The following is an 18,348-nucleotide window of genomic DNA, read 5'->3' as shown; positions in this document are numbered from 1 at the left end:
AATTTATAATTTCTAACAAAAAAGAGAAAAAGATATATTTGTAAACAAATTTCTAGCTAATGCAAAGAAAAAACCAAATAAGAAAATAAATCAAATTGATTTTACTCAAATACATCATCCTAATCAAATTATATTGATAATATATATTTTTTATAAATTATTAAATCATTTATTTCCGGATCCGGGTCTAATACGGGTCGGAATACTATATTCCGTATCCGACCCGTTTTTTTGTTTGAAAAAACGGATCCGGATCCGGATAACGGAATTAAATCCCTACCCATACCCGCAAAAATTTCAGGGATCCGATCCGGATCCGGGTGTAGACCCGACCCGTTGACCGGCCTAGGGTCACCCATCCTAGTACTACTGTCGCCCAAGCACGCTTAACTTCGGAGTTCTGATGGGATCCGGTGCATTAGTGCTGGTATGATCGCACCCGCCATGTTTCTTTCGCTTTATTCTTTTAAACTGCCACGTCCTGTGAAGCAGTTTGGCTTTTCTGGACCCGAATTCATTCTAAGCGTCAGTTCATGAATTTCCTCTCATCCTTTTATTTATTTACTTTTATATTTTTTTCTTGTTGCTTTGCACCTTTTTTTTCCCTCGTCGCACAACTCTCAATTATCCTGAAAGTGATCCTTCACGCTTGCGCTTATACATTTGCGCCGACAACTTTGACCGACGATCCGGGCTTCGATCCAGCCGTACCGTTCCTGACTTGTCTCGCGCCTTCAGATCCGCGTTCATGCTTCGATAAAAAGCAAAATATAAAGCAATCGTTCCGACGGAGCTAAATTACTACAGCATAAAGAACGAAGGGGAAATTTGGATTTCGAAACAAAAAAGGGAGGGGTGCAACACGAGGATTTCCCAGGGGGTCACCTAGGGGTGTCAACGTGCCGGGTCCGGGCCGGAATTCATTATTCTGGACCCGGACCCGGATCCGACCCGTTTACCCGACGGGTCTTTTATTCGGTGTTCCGGATCCGGACCCGGCGAGTCTCGGATCCGGGTCGGGTCTACCCGAACAAATTTGCCAAAATTTATAATTTCTAACAAAAAAGAGAAAAAGATATATTTGTAAACTAATTTCTAACTAATGCAAAGAAAAAACCAAATAAGAAAATAAATCAAATTGATTTTACTCAAATACATCATCCTAATCAAATTATATTGATAATATATATTTTTTATAAATTATTAAATCATTTATATCCGGATGCGGGTCTAATACGGGTCGGAATACTATATTCCGTATCCGACCCGTTTTTTTGTTTGAAAAAACGGATCCGGATCCGGATAACGGAATTAAATCCCTACCCATACCCGCAAAAATTTTAGGGATCCGATCCGGATCCGGGTCTAGACCCGACCCGTTGACAGGCCTAGGGTCACCCATCCTAGTACTACTGTCGCCCAAGCACGCTTAACTTCGGAGTTCTGATGGGATCCGGTGCATTAGTGCTGGTATGATCGCACCCGCCATGTTCCTTTCGCTTTATTCTTTTAAACTGCCACGTCCTGTGAAGCAGTTTGGCTTTTCTGGACCCGAATTCATTCTAAGCATCAGTTCATGAATTTCCTCTCATCCTTTTATTTATTTACTTTTATATTTTTTTCTTGTTGCTTTGCACCTTTTTTTTCCCTCGTCGCACAACTCTCAATTATCCTGAAAGTGATCCTTCACGCTTGCGCTTATACATTTGCGCCGACAACTTTGACCGACGATCCGGGCTTCGATCCAGCCGTACCGTTCCTGACTTGTCTCGCGCCTTCAGATCCGCCTTCATGCTTCGATGAGAAGCAAAATAAAAAGCAATCGTTCCGACGGAGCTAAATTACTACAGCATAAAGAACGAAGGGGAAATTTGGATTTCGAAACAAAAAAGGGAGGGGTGCAACACGAGGATTTCCCAGGGGGTCACCTAGGGGTGTCAACGGGCCGGGTCCGGGCCGGAATTCATTATTCCGGACCCGGACCCGGATCCGACCCGTTTACCCGACGGGTCTTTTATTCTGTGTTCCGGATCCGGACCCGGCGAGTCTCGGATCCGGGTCGGGTCTACCCGAACAAATTTGCCAAAATTTATAATTTCTAACAAAAAGAGAAAAAGATATATTTGTAAACAAATTTCTAACTAATGCAAAGAAAAAACCAAATAAGAAAATAAATCAAATTGATTTTACTCAAATACATCATCCTAATCAAATTATATTGATAATATATTTTTTTTATAAATTATTAAATCATTTATATCCGGATCCGGGTCTAATACGGGTCGGAATACTATATTCCGTATTCGACCCGTTTTTTTGTTTGAAAAAACGGATCCGGATCCGGTTAACGGAATTAAATCCGTACCCATACCCGCAAAAATTTCAGGGATCCGATCCGGATCCGGGTCTAGACCCGACCCGTTGACAGGCCTAGGGTCACCCATCCTAGTACTACTGTCGCCCAAGCACGCTTAACTTCGGAGTTCTGATGGGATCCGGTGCATTAGTGCTGGTATGATCGCACCCGCCATGTTCCTTTCGCTTTATTCTTTTAAACTGCCACGTCCTGTGAAGCAGTTTGGCTTTTCTGGACCCGAATTCATTCTAAGCGTCAGTTCATGAATTTCCTCTCATCCTTTTATTTATTTACTTTTATATTTTTTTCTTGTTGCTTTGCACCTTTTTTTTCCCTCGTCGCACAACTCTCAATTATCCTGAAAGTGATCCTTCACGCTTGCGCTTATACATTTGCGCCGACAACTTTGACCGACGATCCGGGCTTCGATCCAGCCGTACCGTTCCTGACTTGTCTCGCGCCTTCAGATCCGCCTTCATGCTTCGATGAGAAGCAAAATAAAAAGCAATCGTTCCGACGGAGCTAAATTACTACAGCATAAAGAACGAAGGGGAAATTTGGATTTCGAAACAAAAAAGGGAGGGGTGCAACACGAGGATTTCCCAGGGGGTCACCTAGGGGTGTCAACGGGCCGGGTCCGGGCCGGAATTCATTATTCCGGATCCGACCGGTTTACCCGACGGGTCTTTTATTCTGTGTTCCGGATCCGGACCCGGCGAGTCTCGGATCCGGGTCGGGTCTACCCGAACAAATTTGCCAAAATTTATAATTTCTAACAAAAAAGAGAAAAAGATATATTTGTAAACAAATTTCTAGCTAATGCAAAGAAAAAACCAAATAAGAAAATAAATCAAATTGATTTTACTCAAATACATCATCCTAATCAAATTATATTGATAATATATATTTTTTATAAATTATTAAATCATTTATTTCCGGATCCGGGTCTAATACGGGTCGGAATACTATATTCCGTATCCGACCCGTTTTTTTGTTTGAAAAAACGGATCCGGATCCGGATAACGGAATTAAATCCCTACCCATACCCGCAAAAATTTCAGGGATCCGATCCGGATCCGGGTGTAGACCCGACCCGTTGACCGGCCTAGGGTCACCCATCCTAGTACTACTGTCGCCCAAGCACGCTTAACTTCGGAGTTCTGATGGGATCCGGTGCATTAGTGCTGGTATGATCGCACCCGCCATGTTTCTTTCGCTTTATTCTTTTAAACTGCCACGTCCTGTGAAGCAGTTTGGCTTTTCTGGACCCGAATTCATTCTAAGCGTCAGTTCATGAATTTCCTCTCATCCTTTTATTTATTTACTTTTATATTTTTTTCTTGTTGCTTTGCACCTTTTTTTTCCCTCGTCGCACAACTCTCAATTATCCTGAAAGTGATCCTTCACGCTTGCGCTTATACATTTGCGCCGACAACTTTGACCGACGATCCGGGCTTCGATCCAGCCGTACCGTTCCTGACTTGTCTCGCGCCTTCAGATCCGCGTTCATGCTTCGATGAGAAGCAAAATATAAAGCAATCGTTCCGACGGAGCTAAATTACTACAGCATAAAGAACGAAGGGGAAATTTGGATTTCGAAACAAAAAAGGGAGGGGTGCAACACGAGGATTTCCCAGGGGGTCACCTAGGGGTGTCAACGGGCCGGGTCCGGGCCGGAATTCATTATTCCGGATCCGACCGGTTTACCCGACGGGTCTTTTATTCTGTGTTCCGGATCCGGACCCGGCGAGTCTCGGATCCGGGTCGGGTCTACCCGAACAAATTTGCCAAAATTTATAATTTCTAACAAAAAAGAGAAAAAGATATATTTGTAAACAAATTTCTAGCTAATGCAAAGAAAAAACCAAATAAGAAAATAAATCAAATTGATTTTACTCAAATACATCATCCTAATCAAATTATATTGATAATATATATTTTTTATAAATTATTAAATCATTTATTTCCGGATCCGGGTCTAATACGGGTCGGAATACTATATTCCGTATCCGACCCGTTTTTTTGTTTGAAAAAACGGATCCGGATCCGGATAACGGAATTAAATCCCTACCCATACCCGCAAAAATTTCAGGGATCCGATCCGGATCCGGGTGTAGACCCGACCCGTTGACCGGCCTAGGGTCACCCATCCTAGTACTACTGTCGCCCAAGCACGCTTAACTTCGGAGTTCTGATGGGATCCGGTGCATTAGTGCTGGTATGATCGCACCCGCCATGTTTCTTTCGCTTTATTCTTTTAAACTGCCACGTCCTGTGAAGCAGTTTGGCTTTTCTGGACCCGAATTCATTCTAAGCGTCAGTTCATGAATTTCCTCTCATCCTTTTATTTATTTACTTTTATATTTTTTTCTTGTTGCTTTGCACCTTTTTTTTCCCTCGTCGCACAACTCTCAATTATCCTGAAAGTGATCCTTCACGCTTGCGCTTATACATTTGCGCCGACAACTTTGACCGACGATCCGGGCTTCGATCCAGCCGTACCGTTCCTGACTTGTCTCGCGCCTTCAGATCCGCGTTCATGCTTCGATAAAAAGCAAAATATAAAGCAATCGTTCCGACGGAGCTAAATTACTACAGCATAAAGAACGAAGGGGAAATTTGGATTTCGAAACAAAAAAGGGAGGGGTGCAACACGAGGATTTCCCAGGGGGTCACCTAGGGGTGTCAACGTGCCGGGTCCGGGCCGGAATTCATTATTCTGGACCCGGACCCGGATCCGACCCGTTTACCCGACGGGTCTTTTATTCGGTGTTCCGGATCCGGACCCGGCGAGTCTCGGATCCGGGTCGGGTCTACCCGAACAAATTTGCCAAAATTTATAATTTCTAACAAAAAAGAGAAAAAGATATATTTGTAAACTAATTTCTAACTAATGCAAAGAAAAAACCAAATAAGAAAATAAATCAAATTGATTTTACTCAAATACATCATCCTAATCAAATTATATTGATAATATATATTTTTTATAAATTATTAAATCATTTATATCCGGATGCGGGTCTAATACGGGTCGGAATACTATATTCCGTATCCGACCCGTTTTTTTGTTTGAAAAAACGGATCCGGATCCGGATAACGGAATTAAATCCCTACCCATACCCGCAAAAATTTTAGGGATCCGATCCGGATCCGGGTCTAGACCCGACCCGTTGACAGGCCTAGGGTCACCCATCCTAGTACTACTGTCGCCCAAGCACGCTTAACTTCGGAGTTCTGATGGGATCCGGTGCATTAGTGCTGGTATGATCGCACCCGCCATGTTCCTTTCGCTTTATTCTTTTAAACTGCCACGTCCTGTGAAGCAGTTTGGCTTTTCTGGACCCGAATTCATTCTAAGCATCAGTTCATGAATTTCCTCTCATCCTTTTATTTATTTACTTTTATATTTTTTTCTTGTTGCTTTGCACCTTTTTTTTCCCTCGTCGCACAACTCTCAATTATCCTGAAAGTGATCCTTCACGCTTGCGCTTATACATTTGCGCCGACAACTTTGACCGACGATCCGGGCTTCGATCCAGCCGTACCGTTCCTGACTTGTCTCGCGCCTTCAGATCCGCCTTCATGCTTCGATGAGAAGCAAAATAAAAAGCAATCGTTCCGACGGAGCTAAATTACTACAGCATAAAGAACGAAGGGGAAATTTGGATTTCGAAACAAAAAAGGGAGGGGTGCAACACGAGGATTTCCCAGGGGGTCACCTAGGGGTGTCAACGGGCCGGGTCCGGGCCGGAATTCATTATTCCGGACCCGGACCCGGATCCGACCCGTTTACCCGACGGGTCTTTTATTCTGTGTTCCGGATCCGGACCCGGCGAGTCTCGGATCCGGGTCGGGTCTACCCGAACAAATTTGCCAAAATTTATAATTTCTAACAAAAAGAGAAAAAGATATATTTGTAAACAAATTTCTAACTAATGCAAAGAAAAAACCAAATAAGAAAATAAATCAAATTGATTTTACTCAAATACATCATCCTAATCAAATTATATTGATAATATATTTTTTTTATAAATTATTAAATCATTTATATCCGGATCCGGGTCTAATACGGGTCGGAATACTATATTCCGTATTCGACCCGTTTTTTTGTTTGAAAAAACGGATCCGGATCCGGTTAACGGAATTAAATCCGTACCCATACCCGCAAAAATTTCAGGGATCCGATCCGGATCCGGGTCTAGACCCGACCCGTTGACAGGCCTAGGGTCACCCATCCTAGTACTACTGTCGCCCAAGCACGCTTAACTTCGGAGTTCTGATGGGATCCGGTGCATTAGTGCTGGTATGATCGCACCCGCCATGTTCCTTTCGCTTTATTCTTTTAAACTGCCACGTCCTGTGAAGCAGTTTGGCTTTTCTGGACCCGAATTCATTCTAAGCGTCAGTTCATGAATTTCCTCTCATCCTTTTATTTATTTACTTTTATATTTTTTTCTTGTTGCTTTGCACCTTTTTTTTCCCTCGTCGCACAACTCTCAATTATCCTGAAAGTGATCCTTCACGCTTGCGCTTATACATTTGCGCCGACAACTTTGACCGACGATCCGGGCTTCGATCCAGCCGTACCGTTCCTGACTTGTCTCGCGCCTTCAGATCCGCCTTCATGCTTCGATGAGAAGCAAAATAAAAAGCAATCGTTCCGACGGAGCTAAATTACTACAGCATAAAGAACGAAGGGGAAATTTGGATTTCGAAACAAAAAAGGGAGGGGTGCAACACGAGGATTTCCCAGGGGGTCACCTAGGGGTGTCAACGGGCCGGGTCCGGGCCGGAATTCATTATTCCGGATCCGACCGGTTTACCCGACGGGTCTTTTATTCTGTGTTCCGGATCCGGACCCGGCGAGTCTCGGATCCGGGTCGGGTCTACCCGAACAAATTTGCCAAAATTTATAATTTCTAACAAAAAAGAGAAAAAGATATATTTGTAAACAAATTTCTAGCTAATGCAAAGAAAAAACCAAATAAGAAAATAAATCAAATTGATTTTACTCAAATACATCATCCTAATCAAATTATATTGATAATATATATTTTTTATAAATTATTAAATCATTTATTTCCGGATCCGGGTCTAATACGGGTCGGAATACTATATTCCGTATCCGACCCGTTTTTTTGTTTGAAAAAACGGATCCGGATCCGGATAACGGAATTAAATCCCTACCCATACCCGCAAAAATTTCAGGGATCCGATCCGGATCCGGGTGTAGACCCGACCCGTTGACCGGCCTAGGGTCACCCATCCTAGTACTACTGTCGCCCAAGCACGCTTAACTTCGGAGTTCTGATGGGATCCGGTGCATTAGTGCTGGTATGATCGCACCCGCCATGTTTCTTTCGCTTTATTCTTTTAAACTGCCACGTCCTGTGAAGCAGTTTGGCTTTTCTGGACCCGAATTCATTCTAAGCGTCAGTTCATGAATTTCCTCTCATCCTTTTATTTATTTACTTTTATATTTTTTTCTTGTTGCTTTGCACCTTTTTTTTCCCTCGTCGCACAACTCTCAATTATCCTGAAAGTGATCCTTCACGCTTGCGCTTATACATTTGCGCCGACAACTTTGACCGACGATCCGGGCTTCGATCCAGCCGTACCGTTCCTGACTTGTCTCGCGCCTTCAGATCCGCGTTCATGCTTCGATAAAAAGCAAAATATAAAGCAATCGTTCCGACGGAGCTAAATTACTACAGCATAAAGAACGAAGGGGAAATTTGGATTTCGAAACAAAAAAGGGAGGGGTGCAACACGAGGATTTCCCAGGGGGTCACCTAGGGGTGTCAACGTGCCGGGTCCGGGCCGGAATTCATTATTCTGGACCCGGACCCGGATCCGACCCGTTTACCCGACGGGTCTTTTATTCGGTGTTCCGGATCCGGACCCGGCGAGTCTCGGATCCGGGTCGGGTCTACCCGAACAAATTTGCCAAAATTTATAATTTCTAACAAAAAAGAGAAAAAGATATATTTGTAAACTAATTTCTAACTAATGCAAAGAAAAAACCAAATAAGAAAATAAATCAAATTGATTTTACTCAAATACATCATCCTAATCAAATTATATTGATAATATATATTTTTTATAAATTATTAAATCATTTATATCCGGATGCGGGTCTAATACGGGTCGGAATACTATATTCCGTATCCGACCCGTTTTTTTGTTTGAAAAAACGGATCCGGATCCGGATAACGGAATTAAATCCCTACCCATACCCGCAAAAATTTTAGGGATCCGATCCGGATCCGGGTCTAGACCCGACCCGTTGACAGGCCTAGGGTCACCCATCCTAGTACTACTGTCGCCCAAGCACGCTTAACTTCGGAGTTCTGATGGGATCCGGTGCATTAGTGCTGGTATGATCGCACCCGCCATGTTCCTTTCGCTTTATTCTTTTAAACTGCCACGTCCTGTGAAGCAGTTTGGCTTTTCTGGACCCGAATTCATTCTAAGCATCAGTTCATGAATTTCCTCTCATCCTTTTATTTATTTACTTTTATATTTTTTTCTTGTTGCTTTGCACCTTTTTTTTCCCTCGTCGCACAACTCTCAATTATCCTGAAAGTGATCCTTCACGCTTGCGCTTATACATTTGCGCCGACAACTTTGACCGACGATCCGGGCTTCGATCCAGCCGTACCGTTCCTGACTTGTCTCGCGCCTTCAGATCCGCCTTCATGCTTCGATGAGAAGCAAAATAAAAAGCAATCGTTCCGACGGAGCTAAATTACTACAGCATAAAGAACGAAGGGGAAATTTGGATTTCGAAACAAAAAAGGGAGGGGTGCAACACGAGGATTTCCCAGGGGGTCACCTAGGGGTGTCAACGGGCCGGGTCCGGGCCGGAATTCATTATTCCGGACCCGGACCCGGATCCGACCCGTTTACCCGACGGGTCTTTTATTCTGTGTTCCGGATCCGGACCCGGCGAGTCTCGGATCCGGGTCGGGTCTACCCGAACAAATTTGCCAAAATTTATAATTTCTAACAAAAAGAGAAAAAGATATATTTGTAAACAAATTTCTAACTAATGCAAAGAAAAAACCAAATAAGAAAATAAATCAAATTGATTTTACTCAAATACATCATCCTAATCAAATTATATTGATAATATATTTTTTTTATAAATTATTAAATCATTTATATCCGGATCCGGGTCTAATACGGGTCGGAATACTATATTCCGTATTCGACCCGTTTTTTTGTTTGAAAAAACGGATCCGGATCCGGTTAACGGAATTAAATCCGTACCCATACCCGCAAAAATTTCAGGGATCCGATCCGGATCCGGGTCTAGACCCGACCCGTTGACAGGCCTAGGGTCACCCATCCTAGTACTACTGTCGCCCAAGCACGCTTAACTTCGGAGTTCTGATGGGATCCGGTGCATTAGTGCTGGTATGATCGCACCCGCCATGTTCCTTTCGCTTTATTCTTTTAAACTGCCACGTCCTGTGAAGCAGTTTGGCTTTTCTGGACCCGAATTCATTCTAAGCGTCAGTTCATGAATTTCCTCTCATCCTTTTATTTATTTACTTTTATATTTTTTTCTTGTTGCTTTGCACCTTTTTTTTCCCTCGTCGCACAACTCTCAATTATCCTGAAAGTGATCCTTCACGCTTGCGCTTATACATTTGCGCCGACAACTTTGACCGACGATCCGGGCTTCGATCCAGCCGTACCGTTCCTGACTTGTCTCGCGCCTTCAGATCCGCCTTCATGCTTCGATGAGAAGCAAAATAAAAAGCAATCGTTCCGACGGAGCTAAATTACTACAGCATAAAGAACGAAGGGGAAATTTGGATTTCGAAACAAAAAAGGGAGGGGTGCAACACGAGGATTTCCCAGGGGGTCACCTAGGGGTGTCAACGGGCCGGGTCCGGGCCGGAATTCATTATTCCGGATCCGACCGGTTTACCCGACGGGTCTTTTATTCTGTGTTCCGGATCCGGACCCGGCGAGTCTCGGATCCGGGTCGGGTCTACCCGAACAAATTTGCCAAAATTTATAATTTCTAACAAAAAAGAGAAAAAGATATATTTGTAAACAAATTTCTAGCTAATGCAAAGAAAAAACCAAATAAGAAAATAAATCAAATTGATTTTACTCAAATACATCATCCTAATCAAATTATATTGATAATATATATTTTTTATAAATTATTAAATCATTTATATCCGGATGCGGGTCTAATACGGGTCGGAATACTATATTCCGTATCCGACCCGTTTTTTTGTTTGAAAAAACGGATCCGGATCCGGATAACGGAATTAAATCCCTACCCATACCCGCAAAAATTTTAGGGATCCGATCCGGATCCGGGTCTAGACCCGACCCGTTGACAGGCCTAGGGTCACCCATCCTAGTACTACTGTCGCCCAAGCACGCTTAACTTCGGAGTTCTGATGGGATCCGGTGCATTAGTGCTGGTATGATCGCACCCGCCATGTTCCTTTCGCTTTATTCTTTTAAACTGCCACGTCCTGTGAAGCAGTTTGGCTTTTCTGGACCCGAATTCATTCTAAGCGTCAGTTCATGAATTTCCTCTCATCCTTTTATTTATTTACTTTTATATTTTTTTCTTGTTGCTTTGCACCTTTTTTTTCCCTCGTCGCACAACTCTCAATTATCCTGAAAGTGATCCTTCACGCTTGCGCTTATACATTTGCGCCGACAACTTTGACCGACGATCCGGGCTTCGATCCAGCCGTACCGTTCCTGACTTGTCTCGCGCCTTCAGATCCGCCTTCATGCTTCGATGAGAAGCAAAATAAAAAGCAATCGTTCCGACGGAGCTAAATTACTACAGCATAAAGAACGAAGGGGAAATTTGGATTTCGAAACAAAAAAGGGAGGGGTGCAACACGAGTATTTCCCAGGGGGTCACCTAGGGGTGTCAACGGGCCGGGTCCGGGCCGGAATTCATTATTCCGGACCCGGACCCGGATCCGACCCGTTTACCCGACGGGTCTTTTATTCTGTGTTCCGGATCCGGACCCGGCGAGTCTCGGATCCGGGTCGGGTCTACCCGAACAAATTTGCCAAAATTTATAATTTCTAACAAAAAGAGAAAAAGATATATTTGTAAACAAATTTCTAGCTAATGCAAAGAAAAAACCAAATAAGAAAATAAATCAAATTGATTTTACTCAAATACATCATCCTAATCAAATTATATTGATAATATATTTTTTTTATAAATTATTAAATCATTTATATCCGGATCCGGGTCTAATACGGGTCGGAATACTATATTCCGTATTCGACCCGTTTTTTTGTTTGAAAAAACGGATCCGGATCCGGTTAACGGAATTAAATCCGTATCCATACCCGCAAAAATTTCAGGGATCCGATCCGGATCCGGGTCTAGACCCGACCCGTTGACAGGCCTAGGGTCACCCATCCTAGTACTACTGTCGCCCAAGCACGCTTAACTTCGGAGTTCTGATGGGATCCGGTGCATTAGTGCTGGTATGATCGCACCCGCCATGTTCCTTTCGCTTTATTCTTTTAAACTGCCACGTCCTGTGAAGCAGTTTGGCTTTTCTGGACCCGAATTCATTCTAAGCATCAGTTCATGAATTTCCTCTCATCCTTTTATTTATTTACTTTTATATTTTTTTCTTGTTGCTTTGCACCTTTTTTTTCCCTCGTCGCACAACTCTCAATTATCCTGAAAGTGATCCTTCACGCTTGCGCTTATACATTTGCGCCGACAACTTTGACCGACGATCCGGGCTTCGATCCAGCCGTACCGTTCCTGACTTGTCTCGCGCCTTCAGATCCGCCTTCATGCTTCGATGAGAAGCAAAATAAAAAGCAATCGTTCCGACGGAGCTAAATTACTACAGCATAAAGAACGAAGGGGAAATTTGGATTTCGAAACAAAAAAGGGAGGGGTGCAACACGAGGATTTCCCAGGGGGTCACCTAGGGGTGTCAACGGGCCGGGTCCGGGCCGGAATTCATTATTCCGGATCCGACCGGTTTACCCGACGGGTCTTTTATTCTGTGTTCCGGATCCGGACCCGGCGAGTCTCGGATCCGGGTCGGGTCTACCCGAACAAATTTGCCAAAATTTATAATTTCTAACAAAAAAGAGAAAAAGATATATTTGTAAACAAATTTCTAGCTAATGCAAAGAAAAAACCAAATAAGAAAATAAATCAAATTGATTTTACTCAAATACATCATCCTAATCAAATTATATTGATAATATATATTTTTTATAAATTATTAAATCATTTATTTCCGGATCCGGGTCTAATACGGGTCGGAATACTATATTCCGTATCCGACCCGTTTTTTTGTTTGAAAAAACGGATCCGGATCCGGATAACGGAATTAAATCCCTACCCATACCCGCAAAAATTTCAGGGATCCGATCCGGATCCGGGTGTAGACCCGACCCGTTGACCGGCCTAGGGTCACCCATCCTAGTACTACTGTCGCCCAAGCACGCTTAACTTCGGAGTTCTGATGGGATCCGGTGCATTAGTGCTGGTATGATCGCACCCGCCATGTTTCTTTCGCTTTATTCTTTTAAACTGCCACGTCCTGTGAAGCAGTTTGGCTTTTCTGGACCCGAATTCATTCTAAGCGTCAGTTCATGAATTTCCTCTCATCCTTTTATTTATTTACTTTTATATTTTTTTCTTGTTGCTTTGCACCTTTTTTTTCCCTCGTCGCACAACTCTCAATTATCCTGAAAGTGATCCTTCACGCTTGCGCTTATACATTTGCGCCGACAACTTTGACCGACGATCCGGGCTTCGATCCAGCCGTACCGTTCCTGACTTGTCTCGCGCCTTCAGATCCGCGTTCATGCTTCGATAAAAAGCAAAATATAAAGCAATCGTTCCGACGGAGCTAAATTACTACAGCATAAAGAACGAAGGGGAAATTTGGATTTCGAAACAAAAAAGGGAGGGGTGCAACACGAGGATTTCCCAGGGGGTCACCTAGGGGTGTCAACGTGCCGGGTCCGGGCCGGAATTCATTATTCTGGACCCGGACCCGGATCCGACCCGTTTACCCGACGGGTCTTTTATTCGGTGTTCCGGATCCGGACCCGGCGAGTCTCGGATCCGGGTCGGGTCTACCCGAACAAATTTGCCAAAATTTATAATTTCTAACAAAAAAGAGAAAAAGATATATTTGTAAACTAATTTCTAACTAATGCAAAGAAAAAACCAAATAAGAAAATAAATCAAATTGATTTTACTCAAATACATCATCCTAATCAAATTATATTGATAATATATATTTTTTATAAATTATTAAATCATTTATATCCGGATGCGGGTCTAATACGGGTCGGAATACTATATTCCGTATCCGACCCGTTTTTTTGTTTGAAAAAACGGATCCGGATCCGGATAACGGAATTAAATCCCTACCCATACCCGCAAAAATTTTAGGGATCCGATCCGGATCCGGGTCTAGACCCGACCCGTTGACAGGCCTAGGGTCACCCATCCTAGTACTACTGTCGCCCAAGCACGCTTAACTTCGGAGTTCTGATGGGATCCGGTGCATTAGTGCTGGTATGATCGCACCCGCCATGTTCCTTTCGCTTTATTCTTTTAAACTGCCACGTCCTGTGAAGCAGTTTGGCTTTTCTGGACCCGAATTCATTCTAAGCATCAGTTCATGAATTTCCTCTCATCCTTTTATTTATTTACTTTTATATTTTTTTCTTGTTGCTTTGCACCTTTTTTTTCCCTCGTCGCACAACTCTCAATTATCCTGAAAGTGATCCTTCACGCTTGCGCTTATACATTTGCGCCGACAACTTTGACCGACGATCCGGGCTTCGATCCAGCCGTACCGTTCCTGACTTGTCTCGCGCCTTCAGATCCGCCTTCATGCTTCGATGAGAAGCAAAATAAAAAGCAATCGTTCCGACGGAGCTAAATTACTACAGCATAAAGAACGAAGGGGAAATTTGGATTTCGAAACAAAAAAGGGAGGGGTGCAACACGAGGATTTCCCAGGGGGTCACCTAGGGGTGTCAACGGGCCGGGTCCGGGCCGGAATTCATTATTCCGGACCCGGACCCGGATCCGACCCGTTTACCCGACGGGTCTTTTATTCTGTGTTCCGGATCCGGACCCGGCGAGTCTCGGATCCGGGTCGGGTCTACCCGAACAAATTTGCCAAAATTTATAATTTCTAACAAAAAGAGAAAAAGATATATTTGTAAACAAATTTCTAACTAATGCAAAGAAAAAACCAAATAAGAAAATAAATCAAATTGATTTTACTCAAATACATCATCCTAATCAAATTATATTGATAATATATTTTTTTTATAAATTATTAAATCATTTATATCCGGATCCGGGTCTAATACGGGTCGGAATACTATATTCCGTATTCGACCCGTTTTTTTGTTTGAAAAAACGGATCCGGATCCGGTTAACGGAATTAAATCCGTACCCATACCCGCAAAAATTTCAGGGATCCGATCCGGATCCGGGTCTAGACCCGACCCGTTGACAGGCCTAGGGTCACCCATCCTAGTACTACTGTCGCCCAAGCACGCTTAACTTCGGAGTTCTGATGGGATCCGGTGCATTAGTGCTGGTATGATCGCACCCGCCATGTTCCTTTCGCTTTATTCTTTTAAACTGCCACGTCCTGTGAAGCAGTTTGGCTTTTCTGGACCCGAATTCATTCTAAGCGTCAGTTCATGAATTTCCTCTCATCCTTTTATTTATTTACTTTTATATTTTTTTCTTGTTGCTTTGCACCTTTTTTTTCCCTCGTCGCACAACTCTCAATTATCCTGAAAGTGATCCTTCACGCTTGCGCTTATACATTTGCGCCGACAACTTTGACCGACGATCCGGGCTTCGATCCAGCCGTACCGTTCCTGACTTGTCTCGCGCCTTCAGATCCGCCTTCATGCTTCGATGAGAAGCAAAATAAAAAGCAATCGTTCCGACGGAGCTAAATTACTACAGCATAAAGAACGAAGGGGAAATTTGGATTTCGAAACAAAAAAGGGAGGGGTGCAACACGAGGATTTCCCAGGGGGTCACCTAGGGGTGTCAACGGGCCGGGTCCGGGCCGGAATTCATTATTCCGGATCCGACCGGTTTACCCGACGGGTCTTTTATTCTGTGTTCCGGATCCGGACCCGGCGAGTCTCGGATCCGGGTCGGGTCTACCCGAACAAATTTGCCAAAATTTATAATTTCTAACAAAAAAGAGAAAAAGATATATTTGTAAACAAATTTCTAGCTAATGCAAAGAAAAAACCAAATAAGAAAATAAATCAAATTGATTTTACTCAAATACATCATCCTAATCAAATTATATTGATAATATATATTTTTTATAAATTATTAAATCATTTATTTCCGGATCCGGGTCTAATACGGGTCGGAATACTATATTCCGTATCCGACCCGTTTTTTTGTTTGAAAAAACGGATCCGGATCCGGATAACGGAATTAAATCCCTACCCATACCCGCAAAAATTTCAGGGATCCGATCCGGATCCGGGTGTAGACCCGACCCGTTGACCGGCCTAGGGTCACCCATCCTAGTACTACTGTCGCCCAAGCACGCTTAACTTCGGAGTTCTGATGGGATCCGGTGCATTAGTGCTGGTATGATCGCACCCGCCATGTTTCTTTCGCTTTATTCTTTTAAACTGCCACGTCCTGTGAAGCAGTTTGGCTTTTCTGGACCCGAATTCATTCTAAGCGTCAGTTCATGAATTTCCTCTCATCCTTTTATTTATTTACTTTTATATTTTTTTCTTGTTGCTTTGCACCTTTTTTTTCCCTCGTCGCACAACTCTCAATTATCCTGAAAGTGATCCTTCACGCTTGCGCTTATACATTTGCGCCGACAACTTTGACCGACGATCCGGGCTTCGATCCAGCCGTACCGTTCCTGACTTGTCTCGCGCCTTCAGATCCGCGTTCATGCTTCGATAAAAAGCAAAATATAAAGCAATCGTTCCGACGGAGCTAAATTACTACAGCATAAAGAACGAAGGGGAAATTTGGATTTCGAAACAAAAAAGGGAGGGGTGCAACACGAGGATTTCCCAGGGGGTCACCTAGGGGTGTCAACGTGCCGGGTCCGGGCCGGAATTCATTATTCTGGACCCGGACCCGGATCCGACCCGTTTACCCGACGGGTCTTTTATTCGGTGTTCCGGATCCGGACCCGGCGAGTCTCGGATCCGGGTCGGGTCTACCCGAACAAATTTGCCAAAATTTATAATTTCTAACAAAAAAGAGAAAAAGATATATTTGTAAACTAATTTCTAACTAATGCAAAGAAAAAACCAAATAAGAAAATAAATCAAATTGATTTTACTCAAATACATCATCCTAATCAAATTATATTGATAATATATATTTTTTATAAATTATTAAATCATTTATATCCGGATGCGGGTCTAATACGGGTCGGAATACTATATTCCGTATCCGACCCGTTTTTTTGTTTGAAAAAACGGATCCGGATCCGGATAACGGAATTAAATCCCTACCCATACCCGCAAAAATTTTAGGGATCCGATCCGGATCCGGGTCTAGACCCGACCCGTTGACAGGCCTAGGGTCACCCATCCTAGTACTACTGTCGCCCAAGCACGCTTAACTTCGGAGTTCTGATGGGATCCGGTGCATTAGTGCTGGTATGATCGCACCCGCCATGTTCCTTTCGCTTTATTCTTTTAAACTGCCACGTCCTGTGAAGCAGTTTGGCTTTTCTGGACCCGAATTCATTCTAAGCATCAGTTCATGAATTTCCTCTCATCCTTTTATTTATTTACTTTTATATTTTTTTCTTGTTGCTTTGCACCTTTTTTTTCCCTCGTCGCACAACTCTCAATTATCCTGAAAGTGATCCTTCACGCTTGCGCTTATACATTTGCGCCGACAACTTTGACCGACGATCCGGGCTTCGATCCAGCCGTACCGTTCCTGACTTGTCTCGCGCCTTCAGATCCGCCTTCATGCTTCGATGAGAAGCAAAATAAAAAGCAATCGTTCCGACGGAGCTAAATTACTACAGCATAAAGAACGAAGGGGAAATTTGGATTTCGAAACAAAAAAGGGAGGGGTGCAACACGAGGATTTCCCAGGGGGTCACCTAGGGGTGTCAACGGGCCGGGTCCGGGCCGGAATTCATTATTCCGGACCCGGACCCGGATCCGACCCGTTTACCCGACGGGTCTTTTATTCTGTGTTCCGGATCCGGACCCGGCGAGTCTCGGATCCGGGTCGGGTCTACCCGAACAAATTTGCCAAAATTTATAATTTCTAACAAAAAGAGAAAAAGATATATTTGTAAACAAATTTCTAACTAATGCAAAGAAAAAACCAAATAAGAAAATAAATCAAATTGATTTTACTCAAATACATCATCCTAATCAAATTATATTGATAATATATTTTTTTTATAAATTATTAAATCATTTATATCCGGATCCGGGTCTAATACGGGTCGGAATACTATATTCCGTATCCGACCCGTTTTTTTGTTTGAAAAAACGGATCCGGATCCGGTTAACGGAATTAAATCCGTACCCATACCCGCAAAAATTTCAGGGATCCGATCCGGATCCGGGTCTAGACCCGACCCGTTGACAGGCCTAGGGTCACCCATCCTAGTACTACTGTCGCCCAAGCACGCTTAACTTCGGAGTTCTGATGGGATCCGGTGCATTAGTGCTGGTATGATCGCACCCGCCATGTTCCTTTCGCTTTATTCTTTTAAACTGCCACGTCCTGTGAAGCAGTTTGGCTTTTCTGGACCCGAATTCATTCTAAGCGTCAGTTCATGAATTTCCTCTCATCCTTTTATTTATTTACTTTTATATTTTTTTCTTGTTGCTTTGCACCTTTTTTTTCCCTCGTCGCACAACTCTCAATTATCCTGAAAGTGATCCTTCACGCTTGCGCTTATACATTTGCGCCGACAACTTTGACCGACGATCCGGGC

General features: G+C 43.3%; 18 pseudogenes; all 18 read right to left on the bottom strand.

Annotated features, from left to right (window-relative positions):
* Nucleotides 1-323: 323 nt before the first annotated feature.
* LOC140018370 (5S ribosomal RNA) lies at nucleotides 324-441 on the bottom strand (annotated as a pseudogene).
* Nucleotides 442-1,366: 925 nt separating this feature from the next.
* LOC140019067 (5S ribosomal RNA) lies at nucleotides 1,367-1,484 on the bottom strand (annotated as a pseudogene).
* A 924-nt stretch (nucleotides 1,485-2,408) lies between these two features.
* On the bottom strand, nucleotides 2,409-2,526 carry LOC140019066 (5S ribosomal RNA; annotated as a pseudogene).
* Nucleotides 2,527-3,439: 913 nt separating this feature from the next.
* On the bottom strand, nucleotides 3,440-3,557 carry LOC140018369 (5S ribosomal RNA; annotated as a pseudogene).
* A 913-nt stretch (nucleotides 3,558-4,470) lies between these two features.
* Nucleotides 4,471-4,588, bottom strand: LOC140018368 (5S ribosomal RNA; annotated as a pseudogene).
* A 925-nt stretch (nucleotides 4,589-5,513) lies between these two features.
* On the bottom strand, nucleotides 5,514-5,631 carry LOC140019064 (5S ribosomal RNA; annotated as a pseudogene).
* Nucleotides 5,632-6,555: 924 nt separating this feature from the next.
* On the bottom strand, nucleotides 6,556-6,673 carry LOC140019063 (5S ribosomal RNA; annotated as a pseudogene).
* A 913-nt stretch (nucleotides 6,674-7,586) lies between these two features.
* LOC140018367 (5S ribosomal RNA) lies at nucleotides 7,587-7,704 on the bottom strand (annotated as a pseudogene).
* A 925-nt stretch (nucleotides 7,705-8,629) lies between these two features.
* Nucleotides 8,630-8,747, bottom strand: LOC140019062 (5S ribosomal RNA; annotated as a pseudogene).
* A 924-nt stretch (nucleotides 8,748-9,671) lies between these two features.
* Nucleotides 9,672-9,789, bottom strand: LOC140019061 (5S ribosomal RNA; annotated as a pseudogene).
* Nucleotides 9,790-10,702: 913 nt separating this feature from the next.
* On the bottom strand, nucleotides 10,703-10,820 carry LOC140019060 (5S ribosomal RNA; annotated as a pseudogene).
* A 924-nt stretch (nucleotides 10,821-11,744) lies between these two features.
* On the bottom strand, nucleotides 11,745-11,862 carry LOC140019058 (5S ribosomal RNA; annotated as a pseudogene).
* Nucleotides 11,863-12,775: 913 nt separating this feature from the next.
* LOC140018366 (5S ribosomal RNA) lies at nucleotides 12,776-12,893 on the bottom strand (annotated as a pseudogene).
* A 925-nt stretch (nucleotides 12,894-13,818) lies between these two features.
* LOC140019057 (5S ribosomal RNA) lies at nucleotides 13,819-13,936 on the bottom strand (annotated as a pseudogene).
* A 924-nt stretch (nucleotides 13,937-14,860) lies between these two features.
* On the bottom strand, nucleotides 14,861-14,978 carry LOC140019056 (5S ribosomal RNA; annotated as a pseudogene).
* A 913-nt stretch (nucleotides 14,979-15,891) lies between these two features.
* Nucleotides 15,892-16,009, bottom strand: LOC140018365 (5S ribosomal RNA; annotated as a pseudogene).
* Nucleotides 16,010-16,934: 925 nt separating this feature from the next.
* LOC140019055 (5S ribosomal RNA) lies at nucleotides 16,935-17,052 on the bottom strand (annotated as a pseudogene).
* A 924-nt stretch (nucleotides 17,053-17,976) lies between these two features.
* On the bottom strand, nucleotides 17,977-18,094 carry LOC140019054 (5S ribosomal RNA; annotated as a pseudogene).
* Nucleotides 18,095-18,348: the final 254 nt, after the last annotated feature.

This window comes from Coffea arabica, chromosome 11c (genome assembly GCF_036785885.1).
Source record: "Coffea arabica cultivar ET-39 chromosome 11c, Coffea Arabica ET-39 HiFi, whole genome shotgun sequence".
NCBI lineage: Eukaryota > Viridiplantae > Streptophyta > Magnoliopsida > Gentianales > Rubiaceae > Coffea > Coffea arabica.
This window is presented reverse-complemented; position numbering and strand designations above follow the sequence as displayed.